Genomic DNA, 15,243 nt, shown 5'->3' with positions numbered 1-15,243 from the left:
CCCAAGGGATTAATATTACCAACCCAAAGAATTATAAAACTCAAGGGATTATTGTTATAAACCAAATGGATGAACGAACCCATGGAATTATTAGTATTATAAACATAAACAATCAATAAACCCAAGGGATTATTAATATTATAAACCCAACATATCAATATTATAAGTACAAATGATAAACCCAAGCAATTAATAAACCCAAGGAATTAATACTTTAAACTCAAGGGATTAATAAAACCTAGGGATTATTGATATTATAAACCGAAGGAATTAATAAACCCTAAAATAAACATAGTTGACCATGAACCATTTTAATATTGAGACAACGTTTGTCACAATTGACGTTCCACCATGGTTGATTTCCATATTGACAAAATATGTCACAATGTAATGTTGGACCATGGTTGACCATGACTATAAACACAAGGTATTTATATTAAGCACAAGGATTAGTATTATAAAACCTATGAATAATTCATACCCTTGGAATACGAACCCTTAAATAATAAACACAACATATTGATATTACACACCTGAGGAAATAATAAATCCAATGAGTTAATACCTAAAAACCAAGGGTTTATAAACCCAAGGGAATACTATTAAACCTAAGTGATTAATACTATAAACCCTAAGAATATAAACCCTTACATAAATACTATAAACCATGAAATAAACATGGTTGACCATGGTTGATTTAAACATTGAGACAATCTTTTCACAATGCAACGTTGGATTAAGGATGACCATGATTAGCCATGGTTGGATTTCATATTGAGACAATCTTTGTCACACTATGACATTCGACCATGGTAAACCATGATTGACCACGGTTGATGATGGTTGACCCTGGTTGATTTTCATATTGAGACAATATTTGTCATAATGTGACATTAGACCATGGATTAATATTAAAGTATAAAAGTAATATTAAACCCTTAATATTGAGATTTAATAAACGTAAGGGATTAATATTACCAACCAAAAGAATTAGAAAACTCAAGGGATCAATGTTATAAACCCAATGGATAAAAAAAAACCAGAGAATTATTAATATTATAAACACAAAGCATCAATAAACTCAAGGGATTATTAATATTATAAACCCAAGAGATTAATATTATAAATATAAATGATTAATAAACCTAGAGAATCAGTAAACCCAACAAACTAATATAAAGAACCTAAGAGATTAATAAACTATATGAATTGATATTTTAAACTCGAGAGATTAATTAACCCAATGGATTAGTGATATTATAAACCCAAGGAACTAATAAACCTAAGGGTTTAATATTGTAAACCCGAGGGATAAATATTAAAAAGCTAAGTGATCAACAAGCCCAAGGATCAATATTAAAAGAACAAGAGATTAATAAAGCGTAGGAATTAATATTTTAAACACAAAAGATTGATAAACTCTCATGATTATTAATATTATAAACCCAAGTGATCAATAAACCTTAGGTATTGTTGATATTATAAACCCAATGAATTAATAAACTAAAGGGCTAAACATTTTAAATGTAACAGATTAATTTTAAACCCTGAGACTAATATTTAACCCTTAATATTAGGGTCTATTCAACCCAACTGATTATTAATATTAAAAACCCAAGGGATTGATATTACCAACCCAAAGAATTATAAATCAAGAGATTAATATTAAACCTTAGGACTAATATTTAACGCATAATATTAGGGTTTAATAAACCCAAGAGATTATTATGATTATAAACCCAAGGGATTATTAATATTATAGACATAAGGGATCAATAAAATCAAGATGTTATTAATATTATAAATCCAAACCATTAATATTATAAATACAAATGATTAATAAACCCAAGAAATTAATAAACCTAAGGAATGAATAAGCGCAACAAACTAATATTAAAATCCCAAATGATTAATAAACCCTACGATCTAATATTTTAAACTCAAGAGATTATAAACCTGAGGGATTAAATGATAAAGCAAAGGAATTATTAATATTATAAACCAAAGGACCAAATAAACCCAAGCGTTTAATATTATAAACCCAGGGAATTACTAAACCAAAGGAAAAAATATTATAAACCTAAGGGATCAAAAAACACAAGAGATCAATATTAAAAATAGAAGGTATTAATAAAGCCGAGGAATTAATATTTTAAATTCAAAGGATAGATAAACCCAAATTATTATTAATATTAGAAACCGAAGGGATCAATAAAGCTTATCGATTGTTAATATTATAAACCAAACAAGTTAATAAATTGAAGGGGTGGACATTATAAACCTAAGGGACTAATATTAAGCCTTGAGACTAATATTTAACCCTGTTAATATTGGGCTTTAATAAACCCAAAGGATTATTGATACTATAAACCCAAGGAAGTAATAAACCCTAAAATAAATATATTTGACCATGAGGCATTTTCATATTGAGACAACCTTTGTCACAATGTGACGTTCCACCATGGTGGATTTTCATATTTGCAAATTATTTGTCATAATGTGACGTTGAACCATGGTTGACCATGACTATAAACACAAGGGATTTATATTAAACCCAAGGGTTACTATTATAAAACCTATAAATAATGTATTACCTCAAAATATGAACCCTTAGATCAATAAACCCAGCAAATTGAAATTACAAACCTAAGGAAATAATAAACCCAAGGGATTAATAGTAAAAAACCAAAGGGTTTATAAACCCAAGGGAATAATATTAAACCTTAGGAATTAATATTATAAACCTTAAGTATATAAACCCTTACATAAATACTATAAACCATGAAATAAACATGGTTGGCCATGGTTGATTTAAACATTGAGACAATTGTTGTCACAATGCAAATGTTGGACTAAGAATGACCATGATTGGCCATGGTTGAATTTCATATTGAGAAAAGTTTTGTCACGATGTGACATTCGACCATGGTTTACTATGGTTGAGAATGGTTGACCATGGTTTATTTGCATATTGAGACAATCTTTGTCATAATGTGACATTTGACCATGGTTCATATTTATATTGAGACAATATTTGTCACAATGTGACATTTGACCATGGTTCACAATGGTTGATTTTCATATTGAGACAATCTTTGTCACAATGTGAGATTGGACCATGGTTGACCATGGTTGAACAAGACTATAAACACATCAGATTTATATTAAACAGTAGGATTAATATTATAAACCCTATGAATAATATTATACCCTAGGAAATTGAACCCTTAGATAAATAAACACAAGAAATTGATATTGCACCCATCATTTTAAACCCAAGCGATTTATAAACATAAGGGTTGACCATCATTATAAACCCAAGGGATTTATATTGCATCCAAGGATTAATATTATAAACCTTAGGAATATGAACCCTTGGATCAATAAACACAAGGGATTGATATTATAAACCCATAGTAGTAATAAACCCAATATATAAATACTAAAAAACCCAAGAGATTATAAATCAAAGGGAATAATATTAACCCCAATGGATTAATATTATAAACCCAAGTTGTTTAAACCCAAAGATAAATATTATAAATCAAAAAATAAACATCGTCAACCATACTTAATTGTCAATGATTTTCATATTGAGACAATCTTTGTTACAATGCGACTTTGGACCATGGTTGACCATGATTCACCATGCCTGATTATGATTTTAATATTAAGAAAATATTCATTATAATGAAATGTTCGACAAGGCTCAAGATGATTGGTTTTCAAAATGAGAGAATATATGTCATTAAGAAAAGTCTTTTGGTAGAAATCACATAAGAGAAATTTTTGACTGACATATTTTGAACTAATAAGTGTGGTTCATCATCAAGCTCAGGTTCAAAGTGATTAACTTTAATAGCAGTGGACCTTCCATATAGGGTAGTAATTTATGTATTTAGGCTTCTATGATCAATAATGAATTAATCAAAGTCTTTTGGCCGACGCGTTTCGAGCCAACAAGTGTGGTCCTGATGATGAACCACACTTGTTGGTTCGAAACATGTCAGGAAAAATTTTCTGTTATGTGATTTCTACTGAAAGACTTTGCTTAATTCATTATGGATCACAGAAGCCTGAATACAAAAATATGTCATATTAAATATTTTAAATGCCTTAAGACCAAAATCCCTATCATCAATATTATAAATTTAAATAATGCAATAATACAAAACAATAATAACAAACATAAACCACAATCAATATAAGAGCCACATTACAAACCATTAAGCCATCAATACAAAAAAATAATATTAGTACATTAATAATAATACATAATAAACCATTAAAACAAGATAAACCATTAACATATTAATAATAAAAAAATTATATTGATACATTATAAACAACTAATACATTTTAAAGCATAAATACATTAATATCAATACATGAATATATTTATAGTATAAATCTCAAGAATATTTATATAAAAAGAAAGAACATGAAGGCCCAACATTAATATTATAAACTTCAATAATATTTTCATTTATGAAAGGAATTAACACAATAAAGGGACCCATACAAAAAAACCCAAACAATTACAAATCCAAGAGAAAAAAATAAAATAGTAACACCATCATTGGAGCAAAGGAACATAAATGCAAAAAAAATTAGCAATATATATTTTGAGAGAACACAATGTTGGAACACGAAAGGAAAAAAACACATCTAAATTGAAGACATTGGATTTAAATAAGAGAAACACAATAGGACATTTTAAGACCAGAGATATAGAGTTTTCTATATAACAACAACAATGAGAAAAGAAATAATTTCACCAACATTGCAATGAGAGAAAGAACATTGAAATTAACATATATGTTTTGTTGTCTTTACATCAAATAATTCCACTACAAAACTGAACTTGAAACACTCCATCAAAAGTCATTAATCAAATAGCCTCTTCCAAAACACAACCAAACCAATGACAAAAGTAGCACCAATTCAAATCAACAAGATAATGACCATGATACTTGATTCTTTCCAACCAATCCCTTCCTGTTTTCCTCCTAGACTCCCTCTAGTGCACATGAAACAAGTATTTTACATCCATTTTCATTTCATCTAGCACATGAATATGCTCATCAATAAAAGCAGGATGGAAGCCATGTTATCTATCATACTTGGTCTGAAGATACGAAGGAAAATTTATCGCTCCAACAATATTGTGCATTGATTTGGCATAATAGATGACATCATTATTCTCCATATCTACATTTGAAAGAAAAAACAACAAAATCAAAATTAATATACACATGCACAAACACCTAAACATACACATATATAGATATATATACATAAAACATAACACCCCATTTTTATTAATGTTAAAAAAATTAATCTTATAAACCTCATGCTATAAAATAACCTAATGCTACATGAACCAAAGATATCAAGATTTCTACAAATATAAACCTTATTAGAAATACATATTGAACACATCAAATGAGTGATACGACCGTTATTACAATAGTCAACAAAAGTTCACAATTTTGTAAAATTAATGTTTAAAACCAAATATTATTAATGTTAGTAAGCCTATAGGTTTGAAATTCTTGGTGGTGGACTCCAGCTCTTGGGACGAGGACGATTGTTGAGCTAGGGTTACAGGCTTGCAGAGTTTGTTCTCCATGGAAGGACATAAAGGAGGGAGCTCCACTCCCTCCTACAAGCAGGTAGTGGCTAGCAGAGGAAAAAAACCAATAGAAGATGATAGAGATCCTTCATATGGAAGGCAAAGAGACAGAGAAAAGGAGTAGAAGGGTTCTAAATCTAGGGAGAATAACAACACTAAAGAAAGCGAGGAAGTGGACAAGGAACAGGGCACAAAAAACAAAGCACAAAAGGGACCATGCAAACCCAAGACTACTATCACTCCCAGAGTTGTTTTGAATGATCCTGCTCTGTAGGTGCATAGGGACCACATGCATACTTATGCAATCATTTGTAAGTTCATGGGTTTATGGCCCACTGAAAAAGCATTACAAACATGGATTAAATACCACTGGAAACCAAAAGGATGCATAGAACTACATCTTGGGTCAAAGGGATTCTTTAATGTAGTCTTTGCAAACATTGAAGATAAGGATGGAGTGTTTGAAGGAGGGCCCTACTTTTATGCAGTTGCAGGCCTGTATATGTGACCTTTGGATTATGAATTTGGTACCAGAATGTGAAACTTTTACCTCGGTCCCGGTTTGGGTGAGACTCTACTCTCTACCTTTGGATTACTGGAAACTGGAATCCTTATCTGCCATAGGAAATAAGTTAGGATGTTTTTTCAAAGCTTCTGAGGCCACCAGAAGGGGAAAATACACATCCTTTGCAAGAATATGTGTGGAGATGGATATTTCTAGAGCTCTGCCGGATGAGAAAATATTGGAAGTGTTTGATGAAGAATGGGTACAAATAGTGGATTATGAGAATTTCCCATTCAGATGTCGAAAATGTCATGACCATGGGCACCTATTTAGAGATTTCCCTCTCAGTAAAATAGAAAACAAGAGTAAAACCAATACCATGAAAGACACTAAAAGCTTTCACAAAGTGGTCCAGAAAGGAAAAGGGAGCAAGAGGGGATCGAAGCCACATCAAACAGAAAGGCAACAGGCTAGTCAAAATAGGTTTCAAGCACTAGAAGAGGAAGAGGTGATAATGAAATAAAATCAGGCCAAGGGAGGTAGTCCAGTGAACGAGGAGAACGAAGAAGATGATGAGAAAACACAAAACATCAATAAACAGAAAGAAGAAATGATGAGTGACACAGAACTGGAGATGGATCTGGAAATGAACCAGAGTGAGATGGAAATGGAAGACCACAAACTACAGGAGATTCTTGAGAAAGAGAATCTAGATCTAGAAGGATTCTTGAAACAAGGAACTAGGGAGGGAGTGGATTCGTTACCTCCATAGAAGTTCAATAGAGTTCAACAGCTATTCATATGGAAAACTTAGACCATAGGGCTGGAAAAGCAAGGGAATAATGAAAGGTGGGGCAGCAAAGGTGTGAAAGCTATGAAAACCACACCAGGATTAGCACCCAGATACCCAAGAAAGAAAAGAGGAAAGAAAAAGAAGAAGGAGCTTTTGATGGAATGTGGAAAGCTAATGATAGACTCAGGTAAGATGAAAGACCTGTCCAGTTACTCCTTTACAAATCTTTAATAATCAAGTTTACTTCTTGGAATATTAGAGGCCTAGGTAGTAAAAGAAAACAAAGATTACTTAGTAATAGGATGAAACAAGCAGCACTGGATGTGATCTTCATCTAGGAGACTAAATGTTCCATTCAAAATATAAAAGAGATTCACAACAAATGGCTCAATAGATTTTAGTTTCTGGAAGTCAAAGCAGAGAATACAGCAAGTGGCATTCTCACGCTTTGAAACCTCTAAAAAATTGACATTATAGATGCAGAGGTAGCTAGGGATTATCTTTCAGTGGTCATACAACCAGTGGGAGATAAGGAAGTCTACCTGGTCATGAATGTGTATGGTCCCCAAAGAATTGATGGTAAACTCAAGATTTTAGATTCCCTGCAGGATCTCAGGGAAAGACATGCAAGTATCCGTTGGATCTTGGGGGCTGATTTCAATATGATCAAATCACTGTCAGAGAAAAAAGGGGGTACGAGAATTCTAAATAAAGACTCTTGTGCTTTCCAAACCTTCATAAACAATATGAAGCTAGTGGATATTATTATGAGTAATGGTACCATTACTTGGAACAATAAAAGAGGAGGAGAGTCTCAGATTGCTTCCAAATTAGATAGATTCATAATCTCAGAGGATCTTATGCTCAAGGACAAGGACATAGTTACAAGAGTTCTCCCCTTTGGAGGATCTAATCACTGGCCAGTGCAACTAGAAATTCAGGGCATTGGCACCCCCAAGAATAGACCTTTCAGATTTGAAAACATCTGGCTCTCCCACCCAGATTTCATCAACAACATAGCCATCTGGTGGGCTGAAGAGTTGAATATCCAGGACACAAGCATGTTCCTACTTCAAAAAATACTAAAACATATCAAACTCAGGCTCAAGGAGTGGAACAAGAAGGAGTTTGGTAATATTTTTGAAGCAAAAAAATCTGTTGAGGGAAAAATGCAGGAACTCAACCAAACCCTTATCATGGAGGGTTTTGATAAAGATAGAAGTGAGCATGCAACCAAATATCATCAAGAATGGGAGAACTTATGTAAACAAGAGGAGATTTTTTGGAGGAAAAAATCTAGAGTGCAATGGCTAAAATAAGGAGAACGTAATACGAGATTTTTCCACAGATCCACTTTGGCGAACAGAGCTCACAACAGGATTTCTTCAATCAAGGATGAGGGAGGTAATCTTCTCCATTCTCATGAAGAAATAGAAGCAGTGTTGGTTCAGCACTTTCGTGGTATTGCTCAGGAATCCTATTCAGATAAAGAACAATCCATTAGGGTTATATCAAGACATATACCTAAGCTGGTTTCTAGAGAGGACAATTTCAACCTTAATAGACCAGTGTCGGAAGAGGAGGTTAGTGAGGTCCTAAAAGAAATGCAAAATGGTAAGGCACCAGGTCTGGATGGATTCAATGTTGATTTCTTTAAAGCTTGCTAGAATATAGTAAAACGGGACGTTCTGAATGTAGTGGAAGACTCTAGGAGGGAAAAAACCATTCTGAAGGCACTTAATACAACCTTTATCAGCCTGATCCCTAAAAAAGAATTGTCTCTAACTCCTGATAGGCTTATACCCATTGACTTGTGCAATGTTGTCTACAAGATAATATCCAAGGTTGTGGCCAATAGACTCAAACCTCTTCTTCCTACCCTGGTGTCGGTGGAACAATCTGGATATGTGGAAGGTAGGAAAATCCTCGACAACATCATTCAAGCTCATGAGGTGGTGCACTCACTAACAATCAATAGGAAAGTTGGAATGATCATGCAATTGGATATAGCCAAAGCTTATGATAAGTTGAATTGGACATATATCAGAAAAGTTCTCATGGCTTTTGGGTTTGATCACAACTGGATCAGATGGGTAATGGCCCTAGTTACTTCTCCTAGTTTTTCAATTCTTGTTAATGGTTCTCCTTCATAGACTTTTATCCCTTCAAGAGGCCTCAGGTAGGGAGATCCACTCTCTCCCTTTCTCTTTATTCTCATGATTGAAGGGCTAGGTCGATCTATCAAGCATGCTAAATTAGTTGGTAAAGTCAAAGGTCTCCAACTTTCTGAAGCTAGTCAGGACTTAACACATCAACAATTTGTGGATGATACCATGCTATAGGGTACCCCCACAGTCAAAGAAGCTCTAGATTATAAGTAAATCTTGAGATAATTTGCCATGGCTTGAGGTATGGAAGTTAATCTCTCCAAATCTAAGATTTTTTTCTTTAATACTCAGATTGCTATTCAGAGAAATATTTCTAGAATTCTGGGCTTTCAAAGGGAGATCCTCCATTCAAAATATTTGGGAGTTCCTCTAACGGCTAAACCTTTACACAAGAGCATCTGGGAGCCAGCAATTATCAAACTGCAAGATAAGATCAGGAAATGGACTATCAAATCTTTAAATTTGGCTGGTAGGTTGGTGTTGACCAAGGTTGTCCTACAATCAATCCTAGTCTTCATGCTATTAGCTCTCCCAGCTCCCAAAGGTGTCCTGTAGCAATTCAAAAACATTCAAAGAGACTTTCTTTGGGGCAAGGGGGAAGAAAGAAAGAAATGGGCCTTGGTAGCATGGGAAAAAATCTTCAAACCTAAAAAATATGGAGGGCTCGGATTGGATGATCCTGAGATTCTAAGTAAGGCTTTAGGAGCTAAATTATGGTGCTGATGGGTAAAAGACACATAGGCTCAATGGGCAAAGATATGGAAAGAAAAGTATGCCCACACGTGGCAAAACAATGATCTAATAAGAATGTCAGGATATAATAAGGGCTCTCACATCTGGAATAAGGCCTGGGAAAATCGAGGCTTACTCCAAGGAAACAGCTTCTGGGAAATTAGAGAAGGAAACCTTGCCCTATTCTGGGAGGATAGATGGAAACAAGAACCTATTTTGTTAAAATAAGACTTGAGGGATCTCAAGGAAGATACAGATACTAAAGGGTTATCTAAAGTAAAAGACTTTTGGGACCAAACCAACAATATTGGAAAATGGAGAACCTAGAGGAACTTTGATTTTAGGGATGATAGCCCCTTGAAGGCAAAAGCAGAGACTCTAAAAAACATGTTAGAGCAAAGGAATGTTTTGATGTCAGAGGGGCAAGACCAGCTAAGATGGGGCAATAATAATGAGGGTGCCTTTAATCTCAAGGAAGCAAAACTCATTCTCCTTGACCTTAACTCACAAGCTCCAGATAAGACTTGGCAAGACCTATGGAGACATCAATGCTACATGAAGATTAAACCCTTCATATGGCTGGTTCAGCATAAGAAAATCCTGACCTAGGATAATATCAGGAAGAGGGGTGTCCTGGGGCCTTCCAGATGTCAGCTCTATGAAGCCCAAGAGGAAACTATGGAGCACCTTCTCAACAATTTCATTTTCACCTCCAGTTTGTGGGATTATTTTGCCACCATTTTCCAACAGACTGATAGGGACAAAGGGAGCATCATCAATGCCCTAAACAAATGGAGAAGAAACTTTTCAGATAATAAAGTTCTTAGCTCAACATGGGCCATCATGCCAAGTTTCATTATTTGGAATGTCTGGAAAGAAAGGAACAACAGAATCTTCAAGAATGAAAAGAGGCCATCCCAATGCCTTTTTGAGCAGATCTTAAAACAACTCAAGGAAATGGTCAGCACTATTGTACGAAATCTCCCTAAGAACCCACCTTTAGTAGCAGATTTGAGAACTCTTAGTGAGCTGGATTTGCATGGACTTATTCCTCAGGGACTGGATGGGAAATTAATCTCCCTGGATTCTGAGCAAGATTTCTAGCATCCTCTCCCCAATGACCTTTTGAAATTCAACATTGATGGGGCTTCAAAAGGCAACCCGGGCTCCACGGGTTATGGAGGTGTGTTAAGGGATGAGAATGGCGTTGTCTTTTTCATCTTCTATTATCATTTACGAAGAGCCACCAATAACATGGCAGAATTGATGGCTATGGAGCAGTGTTTAGATTTCCTGAAACAAGATAACTGACAAAATGTGATTGTTGAAGCTGATTCTGAGTTAATCATCAAATCGGTTAAGAGGATCAGCTGGGGTACGAGGCTGGAAAAAGTCTCAAGGAACTAGCGACTGATCCAGGGCTTTCAATGGATTTAGCATCACCTCCAGAGCCTTCGTACTGTTAGCTTTAAACATGTACGAAGATCGGCCAATAAATTGGCGGATCTTCTAGCCAATCAAGGTGTGATCAGCACAAAGAACAGGGTTGCATTTAGTTCGCAAGAGATGCCTTAGAGTAAGTTAAAAGCGAACTATCATGACTAAGCAGATGAAGACAAGATTGTGTTTCAAAGTATGGCCATGGAGACGGAGTCCAGTTGATTCAGGTGCTTTATGTTTCTCATATTTTATACTTTCAAGTCTTTAGTGGGTTGCAGAACATTTTCAACCATGTTAACCCAAGTAAGCACTATTTTAGCGAATCTAGGTGATACACAGTCGGGTGGCCCTAGTTCTTCGAAGAAAGGTTGGTTGGTGGGAGTTTCATCTTTCCTTGATTATGGTAGAGAAAACGAAATGAAAGGTTGGTTCCCGGGCACTCTCGGCGGCCGCAATAGCAGAGGTTTTATGACCGTGATCATTTTATTGCGTCAGGGGCAGTTTTTAGGCAATCGTGGGCCTTGCAAGCAGGAAATGGTATTTCCAAATTTGAAGCGATTCCATACAGCGGGCTACACGTGGCAGCGGGGTTGGCTAGAATACTGCCCTCATTTCACACTAATGTTCGGTGATATTAGTTGGTGCGATATGATCCTCGACCGTTGGATCATGTGATGTGGATCGACGGCTAGGATTGATCATGCAGGTTGGAAGTCTAGATGGTGGGAAGCGTTAATGCTCTCTTTTCTAGGTGGGAAGAAAAATGTTCTAGGTGGGATGCTTAATGTTTTGATGGGTCTCATGAATATGATTTCCATTTAAATCGTTGCTTTGGTTCCGCCATCGACTTCAAATTTATTTTGGTTTATTCGAATTCTAAGGTTGGGTTTTTAGGGGTCGAAGCATTTGCCTCGGGCCTGTTCTCTGTTTGGTTTTTAGGTCTCTTCCTTGGTCCACAACTCCTTGTGGATTGATGTAAATTTTTTATTTTATTAATGAAAAAGAAGGTCCGACTCTTGCATTAGCAAAAAAATGTTATTAAGGCTATATTTGTATTCAAAACTAATGTTAATGTTTATATTAATATTTTTGTTTAATATTAATATCAAAGATTTTTTTCAATATAAACATTAACATTAAAGTCATTTTTATTAATATTAAAAAAATTAATATTATAAACCTCATGCTATAAAATAACCTAATGTCATTGAACCTAAATAAACCTAAAGTTAATAATCCTAACCTTCAGTCAAAATATTTACATCGATGTTTAATGCTAATGTTTATATTAATGTATAGACACAATATTGGTTTAATATTAATATTAAACATCATTAACATTAATATCAATATTAATATAAACATCAATATTAATTAATAGACATTAATTACCAATATTAATATTGGTAGGTTTTAGTATGGTTGCCAAGATTTTCATTAATATTGGATACCATTGGCATTATTAACATTAATAGAATCTAGCCCATAATTTTGTATTTAATGATATAATATGTATTCACAATATTAATACCAATACGAACAAATTAATAATTTGATTTTTAATGATTGGCTCATATAATTGATTTGTTATGTCTCAATGGTTCATTGTAAACAAAAGAACAATAGTAATGTAAATAAAAAGACGTAGATTGAACAATCTGAAAAATGATGTAAACAACTTTCTCCAATATTACTATGAGTATTATGAATGTATTCATCTCATTAATATATCAAAATCATTATTATATTAAAGTACATAAAGAGGACAATAAAATCAATTGAAAAGAAATCTATAAATAGGTCATAATATTATTAGTTGTGCATCATAGCAATATGGACTTCAATCTTGATTTCTAATGATTGGATCATGTAACTAGTTGTTTATGTATAAATGATTCATTATAAATAAAATGACAATAGCCACTTAAAAAAGAAATAAATTGAACAACATGAAAAATGGTGTAAATAACTTTCTTAAGTATTACTATGAATATTGTGAATGTATTCATCTCATTAATATATGAAAATAATTATTATACTAAAAGTAAATAAAGAGGACAATGAAATTAATTCAAAAAAAATTCTATAAATAATTCACAATATTATTAGTTGCATGTCATAGCGATATGGAATTCAATATCTCCTCTTAATTATTCCTAATTGTAAGATATGCACTATCTTTCATCTTGGCATAATGTTGAAAAGAGAAAGGCAGTGCAATGCGTAAACCATCTATTGATTTCACTCTTGATATGGCTATGAAGGTTAGGCCTTTCTTCTCTTTATTCCTGATATCAATTGATGTATGTTCTAAAGTCAATCCCTGTGACTTGTGGATTGTAAGAGCCCATGCCATATTCAAAGGAATTTGTTTTCGTTTTCCTCTTATCACTAGTGTGATACGTACAATGTTTGGATTTCTTGCATCAAATGGAACACCAATATACTTATCAAAAAGAACAATTGTGAACATTGGAAGTTTAGGTGCCTTAGAGGTAGGTGTATAAAATATATCCTTCACATAACCAGGTGCACCATTCACCAAGCCATCCTCAAATGAAAAATTACATGTCAACATAACACGTTGACCATGACAAAACAAGACTTCACAGTCCAATTGGTCATCATCAACACAATGATTTCTGAATGCCTTGAATGCTCAACGATACATTGTGCAATTGGAGAACTTAATGATTTTACCATATTCATGTTATGGAAGGACACCGAATTATTTGTTGGAAACATGTGAAATATTGAATTAAATAAAACCCTTTCTCTAGGATGCAACCTCATATCACCTCGTGACATCAAAAACTCCCAATCTTTAAGAAAAGGTTCTGCATTTCTTATGCTATTAAGGACTCTATGAAAACAAGATTGTTTCTCATTATTCCCTTGTTCATCAAAGATTGTGTCAAGAGTGACAACAATGTTGATTTTTTTCCACAAAACTTCCCCTAATGTATTACCTACATACAAAGGCTTATCTCTCACAGGAGGTAGTTAGCCAAGGTCACCCACAAGGATGAAGGATATTCAACCAAAAGGAAAATTATTTCTCTCTAGAAATTATTCTCATAATCGAGCATCTATTTTCATGAATAACCTTGATCCTAGAAATCTCATTTAATCAATCAATATATATCAAATATGCTTCATTTCTTCTTGGGATACTACTAGGGATTTCCCGTGTAGTGGTTGCATATCTGTAATTGGAATTTTTAGAGACAAGTGTATTGTTTTTGCATGTATATTAAAAGAAACTATTCCTGTTTGGGAAAGAAGCAAAGGACTTCTTCCATTACTTGAAAAATTAGAGAGAGCTTAAAAAATACAATGGATAATGAAAGACTTCAAAGTGCCTGCAGTGCCATGAAAAACCATAAGAAGAGCTTCATGACTCTCATATTCAACAAAGTGCCTTAAAATAATTTCAAAAGCATGTCATTATTTTTCTGCCAATCAATCTATAGATGCAAATGTTTTATTTGAAATGTCAACAATATCACCCATTGATTATCCATTCATTATAAAATTAATAGCTTCCTCTACAACATCATTATAAATAGGTGCACTTTTCTAGTCAAAGATATATCAAAGTCCCTTTGACCAAGGGCGGGAAGATCAGAAACATTCACATCATTCGATGGAACCAAGTGAGAAAAAAGTTCTCATTCTTGAAAATCATCTTCAAGATTGATTTACAGGTAAGAATAATTACCATCTTCAATGTTGTCAATAATTGATGGATTGTGATCAACATTCCATGCTCTATATCAGAAATTCTCCCAATTTTCAATAATAATTTCAGCTAAAAGGCCAATTTTTGCAGGAATGTCATGATATGGTTTATACAAGAGAAATTATGTCTAGAAAAAGGTTTCAAATACATTTGAAGCGTCACTAGGAATAGAATAAAACCATGGCAAAACTCGAGCAATAACATGAAAATATGTAGGCTTCCATGGAT

The sequence above is a fragment of the Pinus tabuliformis genome, chromosome 7 (genome assembly GCF_031772625.1).
Source record: "Pinus tabuliformis cultivar Carrire ecotype Pingquan chromosome 7, CPIR1, whole genome shotgun sequence".
In the NCBI taxonomy this organism is placed as follows: domain Eukaryota; kingdom Viridiplantae; phylum Streptophyta; class Pinopsida; order Pinales; family Pinaceae; genus Pinus; species Pinus tabuliformis.
Note: the sequence above shows the minus strand (reverse complement) of the source record.